We start from the raw sequence: 20,390 nt of genomic DNA on the forward strand, positions 1-20,390 counted from the left end.
ACAACCCTTGGGATAAAGGGCTTTTGAGTGTTGGTTTTCTTTCTTGGCGTTCATGCTCTGAGAATAATAATATGTGTGGTGCAGGCCCGGTGCACCAGGCAAGTGAGGGCTGTGCTGGCATGGTTTCTTTAGGAGGAAGGCCTGTTGCACCTATGTGGCTTTGGCATGCTTCAGTGAAAACTGTAAAATTACAAGTCCCAAGAATCTAATTTCACAGTGAAAATGTTGAGTTGTTAATTCAGAAAGCACGCTTGCCCTGCATTTTGAACATACATACTTGTGTGTATTTATATGTTCATCATGTGAGAACAGCATTTGTGAATTGCTACCCTCATGAACATCCATGCTAAAAGGTTGTCCATTCTTTCCAAACTGCAGAAATGCAATTGAGTGATTACATATGTGTGCAAGTTAGTTCAGGATTCCCAGTGTTAGTGACTTGATGCACATAAATCAATAGATAATATTTATATGTCCTTTAGGGGCTCTGCAGTTATTTTTTTCCTGAATCAAGACTGTAAAGCCAGCCCTGCTGCTGATTGTAGGCAAGTGCCCTTTGCTTTTTGGGAAGCCAGGACTGGAAGGTCGCTTGGTTCACAGGCCTGGGTTAGGGTAGGCCGCAGGCTGGTCTGGAGTTTGGCTTTTCTCTCCCGTCCCAGATTCCCCTGGTAAGAGGCTGCGGCACCTGCATCAAGGACCATCAGAGTTGGGTGGTCGGAACTCACTTTGGTTGAATGTGAAGGGGCTGCTGTTTGGGAGGTTTCACCTCTGTGATGTGTTTCTTGAGCCTGGGTGACAGCATGGTGGGGTGGAGAGTGGGAAGGAGTTTGTTGCTGATGGTCTGGGGGACCCAGGCCTTTTCCCCCATTTCTAGATGTTGTTGTATTCATTTGGCACTGTGATTAATTCTTAAAAATGAGTTGCTTCTAGAGGGAATATATTTTGGACCCAGGAATTCAGTTCTGTCTTTGGGTGCTTCCTTCATGGCTGTGTTTGCAGAGTTTCTTCATATGCTATTTTCTGTGACGTGCGTAGCCTTGTAAATGGATTTTTAAAAGTACAACGTCTGACAAGTGAGTAGTTTGTACATGGTGGGTTTAGCAGCTGCTCCCTTCCACAGCAGGGATACTCTTCATTTTCAATTGAAATCTCCCCCAACCTTGAGGTTTGGGTTCATAATTTAGTTTAAAATTAAATAGAACCCGGTTTCTTTCAGGCCTCTTTTCTTTCCAGGACTGTGGATTCTCGAATTCACCAAGCCATGTGAGTTAAAGCATTTGGTAAACGACAACAGCTAATGCTTGGGTGCCTCTGGCGTGCCAGGCGCCACGCTGAGCGCTGTGCATTCGGTATTGCCTGTGCTTCCCGCTGTGGCCCCATGAGGGAGGTACAGGTGACCACACCTGGGCTCCTGGGGGAGGAAGAGAAAGCAGAGGGAGAGAACACTCTCCTGGGGTCACTCACAGCCTCACCCAAGTGCTCCTTACCATTGGTTGGTCTCTGAGCTTTGCAGGATAAAACTTGGATTCTGTCTCTGCTCTCATGGATCTGCCCATCTAAACCAGTTACAGAACAGGCAGCCCATTTATATAATGCCTTTTGCAATATATAAAGGGTTGAGGGTGAGGTCATTGTCAGGGGAAGGCAATGTGAGAGTGTTAGGGTCAAGGGGCCGATATCTGGCCACCTTAATTTTACTAACTTCACTTTCCCAGTCAGTATTGCGCATGTAGTCCATTGATCAATAGTGTTGACATGGGCGGGGCAATTAGCTGGACTTGGGGGCCCGTCCCTGTACAGGAGGCTGAGCCCAGAAGAATATTTGAGCCCGAGAGGTGGAGGCTCTAGTGAACTATGATCATGCCACTGCACTCCAGCCTGGGTGACAGAGTGAGACCCTGTCTCTAAAGAAATGTTGTTGGCCGGGTGCGGTGGCTCACGCCTGTAATCCCAGAACATTGGGAGGCCAAGGGGGGCAGATCACCTGAGGTCAGGAGTTTGAGACCAGCCTGGCCAACATGGCAAAACCCTGTCTCTACAGAAAATACAAAAATTAGCTGGGCGTGGTGGTGCATGCCTATAATCCCAGCTACTCAGGAGGCTGAGGCAAGAGAATCACTTGAACCTGGGAGGTGGAGGTTGCAGTAAGCTGAGATTGCACCACTGCACTCCAACCTGGGCAACAGGGCGAGACTCCATCTCAAAAAAGAAAAAAAGAAATGGTGTTGATAAGTAAAGCTGGTCACGCTTGTAAGTAATTTTTCAGGGATTGTGGACTTTGAGCCGTTTGGTTCTCACGTCATTTCTTCTTAAATGCCACTTCCTGCTCATCCTGCTGGAGTCTAATCTGTGGTCAAGGACTTGGCTGGAGCCCATTGGGAAGTCTCCTTTGCCTGAGCCCTGACAAGGCTTTGGCTGTGCCTCTTTCCCGGCATTGGTTGGGGTCCTAGATCCTCGCTGAGGCAAGGGATTCCCACTGTGTCTCTCCAGCCCACCACTTCTTTCCCAGGTTGATTGGCTATTGGAATTGAGACATCTTCATTGAAATCCCCAAGAGAACATCCTGTTCTATATCGAACTTCCATGAGGGTAGAGGGACACTTGGCTTTCTTCAAAACCTACCTTTGTAGTACAGCAGTCACGCAGGGACTTACATCCTAAATGGGGCCACTTTACTGTGTTGGTATGGACCGAAAGCCTGCAAGGCAAAGCAGCCCAGGCAGCAGCTCACTGTCTGCACCCCGAGCTTCAGAGCCGTCCTGACAGGAGCTCACAGCTCACATTTTTCCGTATTATAGGAAAGCCTGCTCTTTGCAGAAAATAGAAAAATACAGCAAAGTATAAGAAATTAAAGTAAATGATTGTTACGTTACACATTTTAAAAATCCTTTTTAATCTTAGCATGGAGAATAACACTTTGGATCTATTCTGTCTCTTATGCATATATGTATATACTAAAAATGAGATTCACTGAAGAATGTTTTAAAATATAAGTAAGATTTGAATACATGTTTCATATTTTATTTTCCATTTGACCTGTAAGTATTTTCCTATGTCTTTGAAGTATTTTGAAATTCTTTTAGTAAATACGTAATTGTTGAGATGGATAGTGTCTGACACATCGCTGTATAGCTGTAACTATCGGGAGAGAGTTTATCCTACTCTGGTGTCTAGCATGGTCTGGTACATCTTGACCACTTTTCTAAGGATTCCCTAGTGGGAGAGTGGAGTGGGGCATGGAATCTCAAGTTTTCAGAAAAGATGCCCACTCCTTCCAATGCAGTGGGAGAGGGGTCACACCCTCCCTGACTCCTCAGAGCAGCCAGCATCCTGCTTTTGGTCACGGGATCTTGTGTTAAACACAGCATCCTGCTTGTGTTAAAACCTGCCAGCTTTAGAGGTTCCATCTCTCGCTGTGGTATGGGTGTGTGCTCTGAATATCTGAAGACCCCTCTGCTCACCTTCTGGCCTTGTGTAGGGCCTGTAGTAAATATATAGTCTGGCCCTTGTTAGATCAGGTGTCCTTGGGGTGCCCTGTGGAAAGGAGCTCAGAAAACCCCTCTTGGTCACCCTATGAGGGAGAAAGCAAGACCGGAGGCTGACACCAGGATGCCCCAGCTGGTTAGTAGTGGCCACTAGTTGGAGTGAGCCCATCTCCTATGTCCACTCCTGGCAGGTTCCTGACCATCTCACAGGGGTGTGTGCACCTCCACCAGCAGCTGCCTTGTCCACTTACAGTGTGGAACCATGGAAGACCAGAGACGGATACTTTCAAGTGCTTCTGAGTTGGGATGTGTTTTCTACTTGTCTTTCGGAGCTGCGTGCCTTTGTGGGGACCTCAGGGCCAGGCTTCTCTCTGAGCCAGGCTGATTTTAAGCACTGCCCCCCCTCCCCCCCCCCCCCCCCGCCCCCGCCGCTGCCCTGGCCTCTTTCAAGTTCAGCTGATTTCCTGGCTTGTCTGTAAGTAGGACTGTCGTGCCCCCACTCAGATACAGGTGTGTGGGGGTGCAGCCAGGCCCTGTGAGCCTCAGGTCCAGTTGCTCACACCGGCTGCCTCTGCTTCCATGGCCCGCGGGCAGCTTTGGGTGTGGGAATGCAGCTTGAATTCACAAAATGACGTCGTTGTGTGGGCTGCTTGCTCATGGATCCACTTTTTTTCCCCCTTTCAAAACTTGGCCCATGGCAGCCCCGATCAGCAGCACCCGTTTATCAATTTGTTCCTTGTTCCTTTCTCCAGTTGTTGCCAGGACTCCCATCTGGCATTCTCCCATCTCACGCCCTTGTTTATTTCTCCGTCCTGGAGCCACTTCGGATGGGGCACTTCTAGAAGCCCAGCTAATGCCGCAAGGGCTTCAAGTTCCTCCTTGTCACCCAGCTCGTCTCAAGTCTGTTGGCCCTGTCGTCTAGAAAAGCCGAAAAGCTGAAAGAGCAGGGGAATGGTCACATTAATTGACTACATCTGAGACAACACTGGAAACATATCCTATTTTATTTTTCTTTAAAAAGTGGCAGGATTCCAAGACTTCCCTTCCAGTTTTCCACTGGTTGGCCTTCTATTGGAAGACGAGTTCTAAAATCTTGGCTGTTGGGCCTTTTTACATTCTTAAAACTTAAAACCAGCGGAATATATTTAATATTATAAAATTTCCATAAACACTCTCTGACAAAGACTGTGTATGTAAAGTTTCTGCCTAGAGGGCATTTTTCTTCTTGGAGTTGAAACTCTTGGGCATCAGGGGGTCATAATGAAGTGTTGATTTGACCTGAAGTGCCTCTGTGCCAACGTGGCTGTATAGGGACATGGAAAGAATTAGCTTTCGAGGTTGTTTTTTTTTCCTTCCCTGAATAAAGGATAATTGTTTCCAAGCTAATTAATATGGTTTATTTATTACTAGGCAATAGTTGGTGGAATTGAATCTCAGGAAGGAATAATCCAGCAATGCTAAAGTGACAGCCTCTCGGGTACACCCTGTTCATTCCTGTCCAATGTGTATCGGACACTCAGCCCTTTGGTGGACATTGTCATTTTATTGTATTTCTTATCCCCATGTGCCAACCAAACCTGGACTCCACACTGCTTCATGCCCAGTGAGCTTGGCCTTTGTCAGGGTGGGTTTGTCCTTAAAGGCTGGCCAGGCGCATAATTAATATGGTGGGGTTGGGGGGTGCCATCCCAGGCAACATTGGACTGTGCTGTCATGGTAGCAGCCTGAGTTCCTTGTTAGAGGGCATGGGTCACATGTGTACCCCACTCTGTGGGGCTCGGTGGCAGAGTTGAGAAGTGAGGAGAGGTGGCACCTCCCACTGCCGTTTGCGCAGGGATGCCTGTCTTTACCCCCAGGAGCCGCCCAGGACTGCACATGACCTCTTCCTGCAGAGCCAGCTGGTGGCCACCCCAGTGCCATCCCCCCGGCCGTTTCAATTTGTTGCACTACGCACCCTCACTGCAACCTGAAGAGAGTCGGGGCAGAGTAGGGTTGGGAAGGCCAGGGAGTGGGATGTCGCCTTGTGGGAGAGCACAGGTGTGGCCCATGTTCGCACACAGGTAGCCAGAGACCCCACTGAGGGTGGCTGGGGGTGTGTGAACCAGGAGCCACTGTGGTACGCAGGAAAGGAGGCGGGCAGCTGAGTGCCTGTCCCTGGTCGTTCAGGGAGCCCGTGGGTCCTCTGGGATGCTTCTCATGGCCGCGAGTCAAGGGCCACCATACTGCCTCATGCTGCTATAGGCAGGTCAGTTTTGGGGCAGAGCATTTGGCTACTTGATGAGCTTTTGCCCGAGGCTTTTCCTTGACCGCTGCCCTTGAATTTGAAGTCATTGGGAGGATCTGCTATATGATGTGTGGAGAAAGCCCCTGGCACCACTTTCCATGCCATCCGCTCAGGGACTGGGAAACAGCTACATGTCTTCCTTGTGGTCCTACCATTGAGAGTCCTCCCCTTCCCACATACTGACTGATACCCCGAGGCAGTGTCATGGTGCTCTAGGGAGTGTCAGGCTAGGAGAGGGGGCTTGCCCTGGGGTATCTGAGCTGTGTCTGGATGCCTCTGAGGGGTGGGGGTGATCCCCAGGGCTGTGGCTTTAGCTCGGCTTCTGATTTAGCTCAGCTTCTGTGGGGCCCACTTTTAGCAGCCCCGTGGTAAGCCACCCCTTCTGAAGGGGACCAGAGTGTGGGGAGGGAGGGGGCCGGGGTGTGGGGAGGAGGGGGTCCAGAGTGTTGAGAGTGGGGGCAGAGTGTGGGGAGGAGGGGGCCAGAATATAAGGAGGAGGGGGCAGAGTGTGGGGAGGAGGGTACGACGTTTCCTATGGTACCCGTGTGACGGGCTCATTTTGAGAAGGCCATCAGCATGGGTACTGAGGGAGTTCACTCATCCTAACAGACACCGTGCTTCCAGAAACCCCAGGCCAGCCATGGGGCACCGTGACCTGCACACAACCCGTCCCTCCGTGAGGCGTGGGTACAGGCCTTGGCCCCAGAGTTTGCTTGGGACTGTGCTGGCATAGTCACTCCGTGGTTTGGGCAACAGTGGGGTGGGGGCTGAGTGCTGGGTTCGGGCCTGTAGTCGGTGGCCCCTCCTGAGTCCCTGGCGCAGGGACCAGGTTTCTGTTTTGCTCCTGTGCCTCTGGGGCTTGGCACAGTCCTGGCACTGAGAAGGTGCTCAGGAAATCCCTGTTGAAAGGATCCAGGAGTTTGAGGTCGTAGTTGGTGTTGCATCGAGTCCAGAGAGGTCTCTGAGGAAGCCTGGATGTTTGTGGTGGGCAGGGGTGTGGAGTGTAGGGGGCAAAGACTGTAGACTACTTTGACCTGCTACCGTGCTCTATGCTTGGGGCGGAAGTGCGGAATTCTGGATGGTTCTTTACGCAATCCCTCTTTTCTGAGCACAGCCACACCACAGGATGGCAGTGAGGCCGCCTTTCGAGGGAGGGGAATGCTTGGGGTGCCTAACCATTAACTATCAATGACCTGGTTAGGACTATTGGATTCTTGTGCTGAATGTCAACTGTTTATCTCACAAGTTAGGCAGAGATGAGTTTCTTAGAAGAGGTGGATAACAGCCTCAGCCTGGAGACATGTCTGGAGTCTGGTGATGACACGCAGTTGAGTGCTTGCTGTATGCAGGCCTCGGGAGGAACCTTCCAGGGTTTCTCTCTTTCAAAGGGCCTGACCACCTTTGAAGGTAGATGCTGTTACCTCCAAATCACAGGCAGGATACTGCTTCTTAGCCACCCATGCTGGCCCGCGGAACCTGGGCTTGATTCTGGCTAACTCCTTATTCTTTCCCTTGTCCCTTCCCAGAGTCTGTTACCTGTGGGAAACTTTTGATCGCCTAAGGGATGGTTTTGTGGACACATTCCAGTTTTTTCTTTTTAGCAGTAAACATGAACGGTGCTTCCTGGAGCGTGAGGAACACGGTGCGCAGTGGTGCTCCGTTCAGCCAGACCCGTGGAAACCATGAGTCAGTTTCAGAGAAGGCTTTCCAGGGTGCATGGGCCCCTTCAGGATCATTCTTTCTCCCCTAATATATGCCCACGCTGGGCTGAAGTTCTGCTCCCTGGCTGGTGTGACCCAGCTGCAGGGTCAGCCTCAAGAGGAGGCAGCAGGAGGTGCCTCACCTTGAAGCAGGGGTGATGAAGCCCTCGCCATCCACGGCGGGACGGTAGTAGTAGGAGGAGCCTAGACAGCTGAAATGTGAGTTCGAGCAGAAAGCCTCAAGTCCTAACGAGAGCTGGCACATGTGAGCTTCAGATGGCAGAAATATCACTAGAAATCCCTCCTGCAGAGGAAGCATGGGTAAGCGGGCACTTGGTTAGATGAATGCTGCTCACAGCAGGTGGCATGGGCGGGGGTCAGGCCAGGTTGAGCTGCTCGCCTGACCTCTGTTATCTCTGCATTTGGGTGGGTGGGTGGGCACCCCTTCCATGCCATGCAGAGTACAGAAGCTGTTCTGAAAGAACGCTATGAGTTCAAGTGAAGGCAGGCCCGGTCCTCGTGGAAGGAGCCACACCAGAGTTTCTCAGGCGCCCCCATCAAGACCTTTTTAGGGCTCATCGAAGGCTTCTAAAGGTTCTAGTCTCATTTAGTTTCTAGGAAAAGGATTTATTCACTACAGACCTAAAACGTAATTTTTGTATGCCTGACTTAGTATAAGAACAAAACACCACCCAAGCAATGGCGGCCGGGTGGGGGGCGGGGGGATGGCCCCGTGTAGTTACTGCAGCCTTAGCTGTGAGCTTCCTATATGTGGAAAGTGCAGGAACTAGCTGACCACGGTCTGGCTGGGACCCCCACCCCCAAATCCATCTCTGGGTGCCGCGGTTCTCTTCTGGGATGTGTGAGAGTACACACCCCCTGTCATCAGCTATGGGCAGATCACATCTGCCACGGGATGTTTAGTAAGTTCACGCAGGTTGATGATACAGGCCAAAAATAGGACCCCTGTCTGGCCCGAGGCAGCCATGTGAACTTGGAGGGGGTGGGCATGCTGACTGGCAGTTACACACCGAGGCCGCTTCAGCTCCTGCGGTTGCTGGTTCAGAAGCAGTGGTGATTTTAATCGGCTAAGTCATTTCCGCGTCTTGTTGTATACTCCTGGAAGTGCTTAGAGAAATCCTGCCAAGAAAATATCCCCTGGTGAATCCTCAGGGCACTAGTCCACGCCGCACTGTCAGCAAGTATCTACTGAAACAAGTATTTTTGAATTTTTAGCTTTTCTGTAGCTCCAGTCTTTTTTAAGTACTTCTTTTGACCTTCAAGTAACAACGGGCACTTGCTTTAAAGATTCTGACAGTCTTCCAAGCCTTTTAACATTCTTATTCCACTAAATAAGCTGTCGTCGTTCACTGGGACAGGCAGCACAGTTGCTTGAACTCCCGGCTTGAAATTCCATGAAATGTCACCTCCTCTGTGAAGCCTTCTACAAGGCAGACTTGTCTATTTCCTGCTTAATTTTACTATGAAATATCTCAAATTAGAACCTGTACCCACCACCAAGATTAGGTAGATGTTAACATGTTGCTACGTTTGTCTTCAGACGTTCAAAAACAAGTAATGTTACAGTCATTGCTAAGGTGTACCTCCGCAGTTCCTTTTCCTTCCCTCCTTCCTTTCCGAAAGGGACTACTTCCTGAGAATAGATACAGTCCCTTTATATTTTTGGAAATTCTGTGTAAACTATTGGAAATGGAAGGAGAAAGCCTGTGACATACTAAGACAAGCAACACTAATCAGGAGTATAAATTCTGTTTTGCAGTTAATTAAATATTTGATTCCCTACTATGTTTCAAAGATAAATAAAATGCGATTAAGTAAACGGCATTTAACCTTTAGAGACTTGGAGATGGGCAGGGTATATAGTAGCCTGCCAGTTAGAGTAGGGAAGATGTTAAGATAACCTGTGAGATGGGTTTTGAAGGGTGGGTAGGAGTTTGCCAGGCAAGCTCTGCCACCTCAAAAAAAATGGTTCCTTGGCTGTTAGATGCTTGTGTCATTGTAGGCTTGGGATTACTGAAAAGCTATGCTTGTCCCTCCCTAACACTTCTGAGGCTGGAATGTCTGTGTCTCCCACCTACTTCCTCAAGAGGTGTGGGTTACAGTGTGGTGTACAGTTGGGAGTGAATTACTACTTGACCTTGGGTACATGATAACCTTGACTATAGAGTCCATGGTTTTTCCTGAGTAGTTCTTCAGAATCCTTCCTGCCAGTGACTTGGTTCTAGGTGTGAAGCAGGAGCTGGCTATCGGAGGACTCATTGAATTCAGTGGAAACAGCACGGGAGCATGGTTTTCTTTTGAATGGAAAACATGAGTGTAGCAGTTCTTCTTTATGACTTGCTACATAATCATGCAGGAGAATGCCTGTCACGGGATTGGATCCTAGGAGATTAGCCCCATTGCTAATTAAAAGCCCCATTAAAAAAGGGGAAGTTCTTTTAGGAATCGACAGCTTCCTAAGATTTGAATGGTTTAAAAAGTGGAATGTTGGCTGGGCATGGTGGCTCATGCCTGTAATCCCAGCAGTTTTGGAGGCCGAGGCAGGCAGATCACGAGGTCAGGAGTTTGATACCAGCCTGACCAACATGGTGAAACCTCATCTGTACTAAAAATACAAAAATTTTCCGGGCATGGTGGCGTGCGCCTGTAATCCCAGCTACTCGGGAGGCTGGGGCAGGAGAATCCCTTGGACCCGGGAGGCGGAGGTTGCAGTGAGCCGAGACCGCGCCATTGCACTCCATCCTGGGTGACAGAGTGAGACTCAGTCTCAAAAAAAAAAAAAAAAAAAAAAAAAAAATGTTGAATGCAGCTGGGAATGTGGTTCTTGCCTTTTTGTATGTTAATCAACCATTTGAAACTTGGTTGTAAGGTGGGGTTGGCAATGTCAGGCCTGGCTGCAGCAGCTCATGTCTGTAGACTGTGCCTCTCCCCTCCCTCGTGGGGCTCGAGCAAGACGACCTTCATACATGGGCTCTCCAGTTACATAGCAACTCCAGTGTTAAATTCCATCTTTTCTTCCTGGAAAAGCCGTAGAAAGGACACCTGGACATGCCTGCTGCACAGGTGTCTGCCTTCCCCATCAGCTGCAGAAGGAGGAACTTTGCTCCCTGCTGTCCTCACAGCTGTGTGTGCATAGGAAGTGGTTCGGACATATATTCCTTCTCTGTTCCATGTAGAGTAAAATAAATGGGAGTGCTGTTTAATGCATCACCTCAGTTCATATTGCATTTGCCAAGAAAGTGCAATTTTATTGAACATTAGGATTGAATTCTTAACTGAGTAATCAATTTCAGTAGTGAGTTAAAATGCCTTCTATTAATGGACAACTGCAACCGTTAATCAAAGTTACAGTAGATTAACAGTTGTCAGCATTTATGCTAATAGCACTTATAAACCGTGGGCTCATGAATTGTACTTTATAATTCCATATTTCTCAAAACAGTTGGTAATACTTTCTGCTTGAAGGTATTGATTCTTTTGTCCCTTTGCTTGCTACTTGGAGATGTAGAGAAAGCTAAATGACATTTTCACGGTGATGACACAATATCACCTTCTGCTTTTGCACACTTGGCTGTGTGTCAAAATAGATGGAAAGGGTTCATTTGTTCTGGCGCTCTACTGTTTAATTTGATCTGGTGTGTGACTAAAGCAAGACAAATAGTATTTTTAATGAAACCGTTTAATAACTTCTGGTAGCTTAGAGTCGAAGGCATTGGAAAAATGCAATTAAAGGATGCCTAGATGTAAACAAACAAACAAAAAATCTCTACTTCAACTTCACTGACTCCATTCATTTTGCTTTCAGGGTTTCATCACCTTAAATGGTTTTGAACCAATGAAGCTGTATTCCCTTAAAAAGACGGACAGCCCATCGTGTGAACTATAGAGTTTGTGGACAGACTTATATTGGTGAGTTATTGTGAAATATCTCCAGATAAAAGTTCAGTTTTCTAGAATCCCCTTTGCAATGCGTGTTCAATTAGTTGATGAGTATGGATTGCCTGCAGCCTCTGGCTGTTTCATTGGGATGTCTAATCGCGGGATCATATTGATTGTCTTTCAATTAATTGCATCTAGTATTTTCATTTGTCAAAAGCAAAATACATGTAATTAACTCTGAAGCAATATAGTTCAGTGTAAAGTGATTTTTGCTGCTGCTGCTGCTATAGAGATAAGTCAACGGAAATTATACTACAAGGAAACTCAAGTCAGAATGGAAATAGTGTTAGGATTTCTCGATGTATTAATTAAAAAGAATAAAAATGAATTAGAGAAACCATCTCATGACACCCCGAGTCAGTCAGAAGTGGTAGATGGATGTCTTTAGGAAGAAGGCGGCTTGTGGATGCTGGCACCTCTTCAGTCAGCTTAGGCTTTTACTGTTACCAGCCTCTAGGATGTCTTGAACATACCATGAGTTTTCTGGGGGAGTAGACTGGGAATGTGGGTGCAGGCTGAGATGAGCATTCAATCCCAACCACGCTCATTGATGGATGGAGTTCAATCTTGTGCCCGTAGCAGGGTTTTGGGATTCTAAGTTTCATTTCGGCATGTCTTTAGCCATTTTTCACAAAACCTGGATCTTTCTTAAAGTCTCAAAGTGGCAACTTCTCTGATGGAATTGATTTTAATCTTGCTGTTTTAAAAAAATGTTTTCTCCGTGAGGTAACAACGTCATTCAAAAGCGAGGGAAACCGCTAGCCAGTTGTGTCCTGTCTCTCTCACCTGTCACACTCCTAGCAGAGCCTTGAGGGGACTAGCTTTGGTTCCCAGAGAGGTTTCAGTTTGTGACCAGGCCCTCAGGACTGGCTTCCCGAGTTGCTGGAGGCAGTTAGAGACTTGGAGCCCAGGGGCACACATGGGTGACCACCTGAGGGGGCCAAGCCGAAGAACCCAAGCAGCACAGTGGGTTGTAGGATCAGGAAAGGGTCTCTGTGTGTCCCTTCTTTTTCTCCATAAAGTAGATCTAGCTGGGGAAACTGAGGTAGCTGACCCAGACCTAGACCTACAAAGATTGCTTACCAGCTTGGTGACTGAGCAAGTAGCCTCTGCTGGCACTTGGAAGCCTTATCTGTGAATCAAACAGGTGGATTGGGCTGGTACCCAGGACCCTCTCCACCCTTTAAACTTGAATTTGATGTAGAAATTCAGAACCCTTCCCTGGGAGTGCTCTGACAGGACTTTGCTGGGCCAAAGGCCATAGCAGAGCATGAAGCTCGAGTTGAGTTATGTATGAGAGGGGCCCCTCAGTCATCTTTGAACAGTTAAGGCTCTTAGCATTGAGGAGGATGAGGAACTGGAAGTATGATGGAATGTTCTTTGGTGGAAACCTGAGGGAGGTCAGGACCGCCAGTCGCAACCTTATTCAGTTCAGCCTTTCAGGACAAACATTGCTTGCTTTTCTGGCGCTCACTCTCTCAGAGAGACCTGTGTCCCAGAATCTGCCCGGGTTTCTCAGGCAGAGACAAAGTCACCTTGGGCCTGGGGTTGGCAGAGATAGTTCCAGTGTTGGGTACTGGGTCCGAAGATGTTTTCAGTGGGTTAGGTCGTGGTGATGTTTCCAGCTGGACACCATGGAACTGGCCATGTCAGACATTCACGCTCTTTCACCCAGACAGGTATCAGGCCCTGCCCACCTGGGAGCATCTCAGCTGCATGGACCATCAGTACGTTTCATAGATGCTCATTTCAGTGTTGGAAATCACCTTCTCTAAACAGAAGGATGTGGGAACTTGGTGTATAAGGATGAAATGGACTTTTTAAATATAAAAAATGGTTGAATGAGGGCATTTTCATTTGACTCAGTCTAATAACCAGAGCCACCCTGGGATCCTGTTTAGCAGTGATCCCCATCTCAGACAGATGAGTTAACATTCTCCAAATGCATCCAGAACCAGAATGAAATTGTGACACGCTTCCTGTTAACAAATGTTTCCTGAGTGCTGAGCAGACTCAAGACACTTACCCTTATGTGGGGTTCCCACCATTCGTGTATTTTTGGCATCCTTTTGGGTAAGAGTTTTTTATAGCACTTTGGAAGAGCTTAAGAGGCTTGGTGTGGTACTGGAGCTGGCCGTCACTGGAGCATGGTCACTGTGCTGTGACAACGGCTCATGGTGTCCACGGCCCATGCACACACTGAGTGTGGCCCCATTGGCCCACCTGCCCCCAACCCAGAACCAGGATAAAACTTCTCCTCTGACCACTTGCAGATACTCTCATGGTGGAATTCTCACATGGCCCCAGAAGGCGTGTGTTTGCTCTCAGACCCTTTCTGCTCTGTGGAACGTCACCATGCCCAGGGAGTTGTATCCAGCCCTGCCTGCTGTCTACATGCAGCAACACAAGGAGGTCATGTGGGATTGTAACCAAAGTAAGGACCACATGTGGATTTCAACCAGAGCCCACCTGTTGAGATCTCTGGTCTAGACACATCTTTTAAAATGTGGGCAGAGGAGAAGGAGGTAGATGAAAATCACGTGACACCGTCAGAGGTAATGGTGAATCCGTGAGGCCCTAGAGCCATTTATACATCGTTTTTGCCCCCTTAGTATTTTCTTTAGCATGTCCTAATTTTAAAAGCATCCCATTCCTGTTGTGCTAGACTTAATATTTTGGTTTATGGCCGTCTTTTTTAGTAACTTGATGTCAAACACTTCAGCCTTCTCCTAACAAGAGGCCTGTTCTCTCAATAATTAATAGTGACGTGCTAAATTTAGATCCGATGCATGTTCTGCTTTTACTGTCTGTTCTGTGTGTTGCTGCTTGTCAGAATGAAAGCTCAACATGCCAGATGGCTTTGCTGGCTTCTCCTGGAAAAAGACTTCGTTCCCCATCACTTCAGTTGGGTCACGGTTTTTTAGTACTATTTTGTTATTAAGCATTAATATTTGCAGCAGTATCCAATTACCTTTTTTAACAAAAGTGTCGCAGAAAAAGTGTTTTTGGTTAAATGCTCATAAATGAGTGGGAATGCAAATCAAATCCCTTAACTTTTATTATATTATGTAAAATGGTGGTAGAATAGTTGCAGCTGTGGTTTTGCAAAGATAGGACTCTTTCCGGCTGCCATGCATGCTGTATTATGCATTTTGACAGATCTCCAGGATGATGTAGAAGCCTGCCTACCAGGGCCTCTGGGAAAGACAGTCTGAGGTGACACAGTGCTGGAAACTCTGTGCTTGGTGGTGGAAGAGGGGTTTGCCTTGATCTGCTGTGGGAACCAGGCTGGATTTCCATCTGAGTTGTGGCTGTAGCAGGCCACCTAGGTGAGGTCATCTTCCTGATCATTGGTCCTCTAGCCTGCTTCTGGCAGGACAGATATCTTTTTTCCATGCAAAACAGAAGCAAAGTATTGAAGTACTCTGGAAACGCATACCTAAACCTTGGGGTCTGATTATCAATGGTTGTAAAGTGGTGGAGGTGTTGGGCCATGGCCACTGTGCCACTCTGGTCCCAGTGTGTGGCCCCCAGGGTCCTTCGGGCCCTTGGCCTCCTGAGCTCCTGGCCTGCATGCATCCGTGGGGCCTTTGCTAGTGTGATCCTGCTCCAGTGTTTGGGTCGGAAGCAAGACTGCCCACATCCAAAACCACAAACCAGAGGAAGATCCACAGGGCCTTTCATCTCTGGGGTTCTCTAGGTGGGAAACAGAGGCTGAGATGGGGCGGTGGGGAAGATGGCCAGCGAAGCTTTAGCCAGCCTTCAGAGTAGGGGAGGAGGGGCCCCCACTGAAGCTCTTGGTTCTTGCTTGGATTTTATTCCTGTGCTTTCTGGACGTGAGTTGTGCTTTGGAATCCCAGCCTGCCTCCACCCCCCAAGGATAAATGGGAGGCATTGATTCAGCCTTTGTTCTTTTCTCCTGAGCATCTCAACAACCTAGTGTGGCCTCCCAAGTAGGGATGGAGAGATCACCCCGTCCATTCCTCTTCTTTTTGTTTTAGCATCTGCATGGGTCCAGGGTCACACAGGGGTCATGCCCTCCATCCTCCTGGTAAGTTTGGCTTTCTGCTGTTACCGTTGTTTTCTTCTTCCTGCGCCACCCCGGCTGCTGGTTCTCGTCAGAGTGGATTTGCAAAGCAGGGAGGAAGAGATGAGGCAGAAGGCCTGAATTTTCCCTCTGTGACCCACTTGTCAAGACTGTGTGGGTTCCTGCTGAGTTGCTCCTTCGCTGGAGGTACCGAGGGGTACCTCCGAGCAGGGCCTCTGCAGGATGGTGGGCACACTTGCCTCTCACTCCTGGCGGGGCCAGGAGTCTCTGTTGCCACTGAGTGACATTATGCTGGGAAATGGAGGCGTGGTGTGCGCTTCTCTTTCCATGATTCTCATACCCTTGCCAAGACCCCCGTTTTGTTAGTGAAGAACTTGACGCTCAGATCCACCTGCCAGCATGTGTGGCCTTAGGTATATCTGGTATTCACCTGCTGATGAAGCAACCCCAAACTCAGGCCGCCCCGCGTCCCTTGCTGGTGGGAGCCTTTCCAGAAATGCTGCGGTAGTGAGCCTGGCTTCCCAAACACTGCAGGGTCCCTTTATAGTGAAGATGGCTTCCCAGGGTCTTTGATGTTTCTGGAAGGTTTCTCAGGTTCGTCATGGTACCGTCCCATCCCAGGGGTGTGGGAGGAAGAGCACTTGGTCCATGTGAAGTGGGGCTGCACATGGGCTGCATCTTGCCCCTGAGAGTGTGGCAGTGTGCAGAGAACGGGCCTCCGCTACCCCTCAACAGCCAGCCCTGGTGGAGACCCCCCTGTGCCCCAGACAGGCCTGGCCACTGAACTGAAGGATGGCAGCCCTGTTGTGTGGGACAGCCAGAGACACGGGTCAGCGGCTGATTTCTCTGAGGCTTGGAGCGCGTTTGTTAAAGGCAAGAAGAGTGTGAAGGAGTGGATGGGGCGACGCGGCAGGGCCAGAGCCTCACTTGTTGAAGGGAGTGGTGGTATATTCTGTTTACTGTCAAGTTTCAGGCTGGGGCGTAGATGCCGATGTGCAAATGAGTAGGCAGGGAAGTGAGCTTTCTCTTATTAAAATGTTGGCTTGCTAATCAAGTGTTCCTGGGTGTGATTAGTGGCAGAGGAAAAGGTTATTTCTTTCTGTAAATATTTTTGCTTAACATTTATGTGTTACCATTACTGATTTTATTAATACTCTTAGAATGCATTAGACCAATAACTTTTTTTTTTTTTTAAACATGGTCTTGGTTTTAAGCAGTTTCAGTTGGTCTTTCTGGAGTGACACACACCCTTTCACCGAAGCTTGAGGGATCTGCCCAGGTTCAAGTGTAAAGGGGCATTAGTTTCAACTTAACAGCAGCTCCCCCAGCTGCAAATGCTGATAAAATAGCTCAGAAGTGCAAAAGCCTGGTTACTTTCAGTAATTTTAGGATTTAGTATCTGGATCTGAATTTTGACCATTGTTGAAGGAGCAGAAAATTGGATGCATTTTCTAAAGTAATGATTTAGGCCGAGGAGGGCAGATCCCTTCAGCCCAGGAGTTTGAGACCAGCCTGGGCAACATAGCGAGACCCCATCTCTATAAAAACATTCTTTTAAAAAATCAGCCAGGTGGTGGTGTGTGTCTGTGGTCCCAGCTACTCTGGAACCTGAGGTGGGAGGATTGTGTGAGCCTGGGAGGTCAAGGCTGAAGTGAGCCGTGATTGCACCACTGCAGTCAGCCTTGGGTGACAGAGGGAGACCCCATCTCCAGAAAATTTTTTTAAAAAAATCAGCCAGGTGGCGGTGCCTGCCTATGCCTGAGTGGCCAGATTGTGTGAGCCTGGGAGCTCACGTCTGCAGTGCACTATGATCACGCCCCTCTACTTAGCCTGAGTGACAGAGGCAGACCCTGTCTCAAATAAATTAATAAATAAATAAAAGTAACGATTTAGGAAATGGCTGAGAATTCCCATGACCCTCATGTCCTCGGGCCTGGTGTTTTCACAGGGGTGGGGGCGGGAGGAGGGGAGAAAGAAGGACGTGCTGCCTGTGGCTTCCTTCTTCCCAGGCATTCATTTAACACCAGCTGAACGCATTTGCTTTACTGATTGGTTGATTCATTTATTTTTGGCAAACTTGGCAACTTCCACCTGGCCCCATGCTGTTAAAAATAAAGTCTTCTTGGTCGACCGAATGCTTTTGCAATTCATTCTTTCCACGTAGCAATTAAGATGATTCCCCTAGCCTTGTACCAGTTAAGGATAAATAGGAGGTTTTCAAAGAAAATGCTGCGTAATTCATCGGCGTTTGTGTGTGGGCACACGGGTGATACATGCGAGTGGCTTCCGTGAGTGGACTCCTGGGTAAGGAGGTAAAATGGAACGTTTTTCTGCACTTATCCTGAGAAGCAGCCCGAACAGTGACATTTATACATATTTCATAATGTGGTTTCTTCGGGCACGTGGAGCAAACAAATCAATTTCTCAGCAGTATACTGTTTAAAAGAAACAGCAACAACCTGTAGGGAAGTTGCAGAAGCTGTTAAAATTAATTATATATGGCAAAAAGATAGAACATTAGGGGGAAGTGTTCATGTGGGAGGATGAAAAAACACAGCCGTGGATGAGCAGCAGTTCAGAGCGTCTGATGACAGTGTTTAATTTCCGTTTCTTTATAAATGTATACTGATGAACAACAATGGTGCCCGCACAGGGTCCTCCTGTTCCATCCTTTCTCCAGGCCTCTGGGATCGAATGTCCTCGTGAGCATCCAGTCAGCTCCACGTGGTGTGAGCCTTGATTTCTGGGAACGGTACCGGGCTGTCTTTTAATAGGGATTTGTGGAAAACGAGAATTGGTGGTGAAGGTATCGAATTCTTGAGCCTTGTAATGCAACACCTTTCCCGTGGTCACCTTCCCTCTTCCGGTTCAGCTATACATTGTTTAACTCAAAGGAAACCTTTGTTGTCGTGGGTAGGGTGTAACCTGCAACTCCTTGAAAAATTCAGCTTGGGTGATCAGTTTCCTCAGGGATGTAGGGGGAGAGGCTCTTCAGCAGGGGTGGGAGGGTGCTTACAGGAGGGTCCCAGAGCTGTGAGACAGGCTTGCCCCCTTTCCTGGGGGAAGCTCACCTCTTTCCCGGACACTGCAGGTTTGCAGGATATACCCCTTGGTTCAGCTGGTCATGGCAAGTGAGTCCTCCCTATCACCTGCTTCCACCGTGGTGGGACACCTAGGGGGCATGGGTGGGGCCCCCGTCCTGGGAGACCTTGGCTCCAGCTGCTCGAGGCCGCTTTGTCTCTTCTGCATGTCTCAGCGTCAGTACCTCTTGGGGTTGGCTTTCCTGTGAGCATTTGGGCTCCCTCTGCCTGGGTGGCCTGTTGTCTGGTGGGAGTCTTCAGTCCCTCTTAGTACAGCAGCCAAGGGTGTCTCTTCTGACTTCCTGAGCCTTCTGACTCCTGTATCGGGGAAGTTAAAAAGTGTTGTAAATGGACTTGGACTAAGGGGCAGGACTCTGACTACGAACATAGAACCTTCCAGAGTGATTTCTGCAGCTCCCTGAAGCAGAGCTACCTCCTTGAGCTCATTGTCCCCTTAATTCTGTGCATGGCCTGCACATTGTAGATGCCTCAGAAGTAATTTTTTGAATGAATGAATCCAGGCTGCCGTGGGGCCAGGAGGGTGTGGAGTGGGCTGGGCACATGTAGGAGCGCATCACAGCAGCTGTCTGGAAGGCTGGGTTGGTTCTGTGTCAGCTGGGAGTGTTTTCTGCAGACAGAAGGCAACCCAGCATGTTATACTACCTGTTCAGGGGAGGTGTGCATGTTCTGAGATAATCAAGCCGTGTTCCTGAGTTTTCCACCGCAGGGAAGTGAAGTCATGCCCCCACCTCTCCTTCGGTGCAAGTAGGGCAGGAAGTCTAAACCCATGCAGGTAGGGTGTGGGGACCCAGCTGTACTCTCCCACCACCTGTGGGTGCCGCACTTGAGGCAGTCTCGTAGGTGAGGGATAATGTGGTTCAGCCGACCTGAATTACATCCAAGCTGAGATGATGAGGACAGCAAGAAGGCCCACTGGCTCTGCAAGTCCTGTAGGCCTGGGTCCCTCGAGACAAACTCAGATGGCTTCTGTATCAAATTCCTTCAAGGACCCAGCATGGTGGCTGCTACTTCGCTCACCTTCAGAGGCCTGGAAGCTGGTGTTTCCTGCATGTGTAACGGCCCCAGTCCCACATTTGTTAAAAAAAAAAAAACCTTCACTTTGATGAGAGTACAGTACTCCTGGCTTTTCATAATTCAATTGAAACTCACTGCCACTCCCTCATTACAGCAGAAGATGACCTCTAAACCATGACACAGGGCCGCAGCTTCCTCTGGGAAGGAGGACTCACGCTGATTCGTGCTCTGATCCCCACCCCTGTGCAAACCCTGGGCTTAAGTGGCAGCACTGCAGAGGCCTGCTGAAGGCCAGAAAGCCTTCTCTGCCTGTGTGTTTAAACAGAGCAGATTGATGCAGAGTTTGACGTGGTCAGGAAGAATTCTTTAGCATGGAATTGCATCATAACAGTCACTCCCTCCAGCAGCCCCAGTGGCTCTGGGACTTCCTCCTGATGTTTGCAAGGGGAAGGTAATGATTCTAATTGCACAGGACTTGGTCCTGGCCTTGGTGATGGCAGGAGGGCAGGGTCCTCATGGTATGGCCGAAAAATGCTTGCAACTTGACCTTGTCCTCCTCTGATGGTGTTGACCTTGGGCAAACTATGCCCCTCTGAGCCTAGTGCCTCAGTTTCCCCCTCTTTCAAATGCAGCAGATAGTAGTGCTTAATCTCAGAGTTGTGGGGATTCAATGATATTGAACAGGGCTTAACAGGTACCTGGTACATGTTAAGAGCGTAGTCAAGAATGACTGCTGAGTGTGTAATGACATCATGGGGACTGACAAGGGGGGCTGATGAGAGGTGGCTTGGTGGGTAC

General features: G+C 48.8%; 1 protein-coding gene across 10 annotated transcripts in view; it reads left to right on the forward strand.

The window, feature by feature from the left end:
* The window catches only part of CTBP2 (C-terminal binding protein 2), a 173,972-nt gene that overhangs the window by 39,041 nt on the left and 114,541 nt on the right, over window positions 1–20,390 (forward strand). For 8 of the 10 annotated variants that reach the window (XM_030805703.1, XM_030805720.1, XM_030805747.1 and 5 more), the window contains one exon: window positions 11,296–11,399. The exons of 1 other annotated variant lie outside the window; for it this stretch is intronic. The gene's annotated coding sequence lies outside the window, so the exon portion shown is untranslated. Of the gene's footprint in view, window positions 1–6,768; window positions 7,791–11,295; window positions 11,400–20,390 lie in introns of those variants that run through there. One more of the 10 variants, XM_030805738.1, reaches the window with a different exon arrangement.

The sequence above is a fragment of the Nomascus leucogenys genome, chromosome 3 (genome assembly GCF_006542625.1).
Source record: "Nomascus leucogenys isolate Asia chromosome 3, Asia_NLE_v1, whole genome shotgun sequence".
Classification (NCBI taxonomy): Eukaryota; Metazoa; Chordata; class Mammalia; order Primates; family Hylobatidae; genus Nomascus; species Nomascus leucogenys.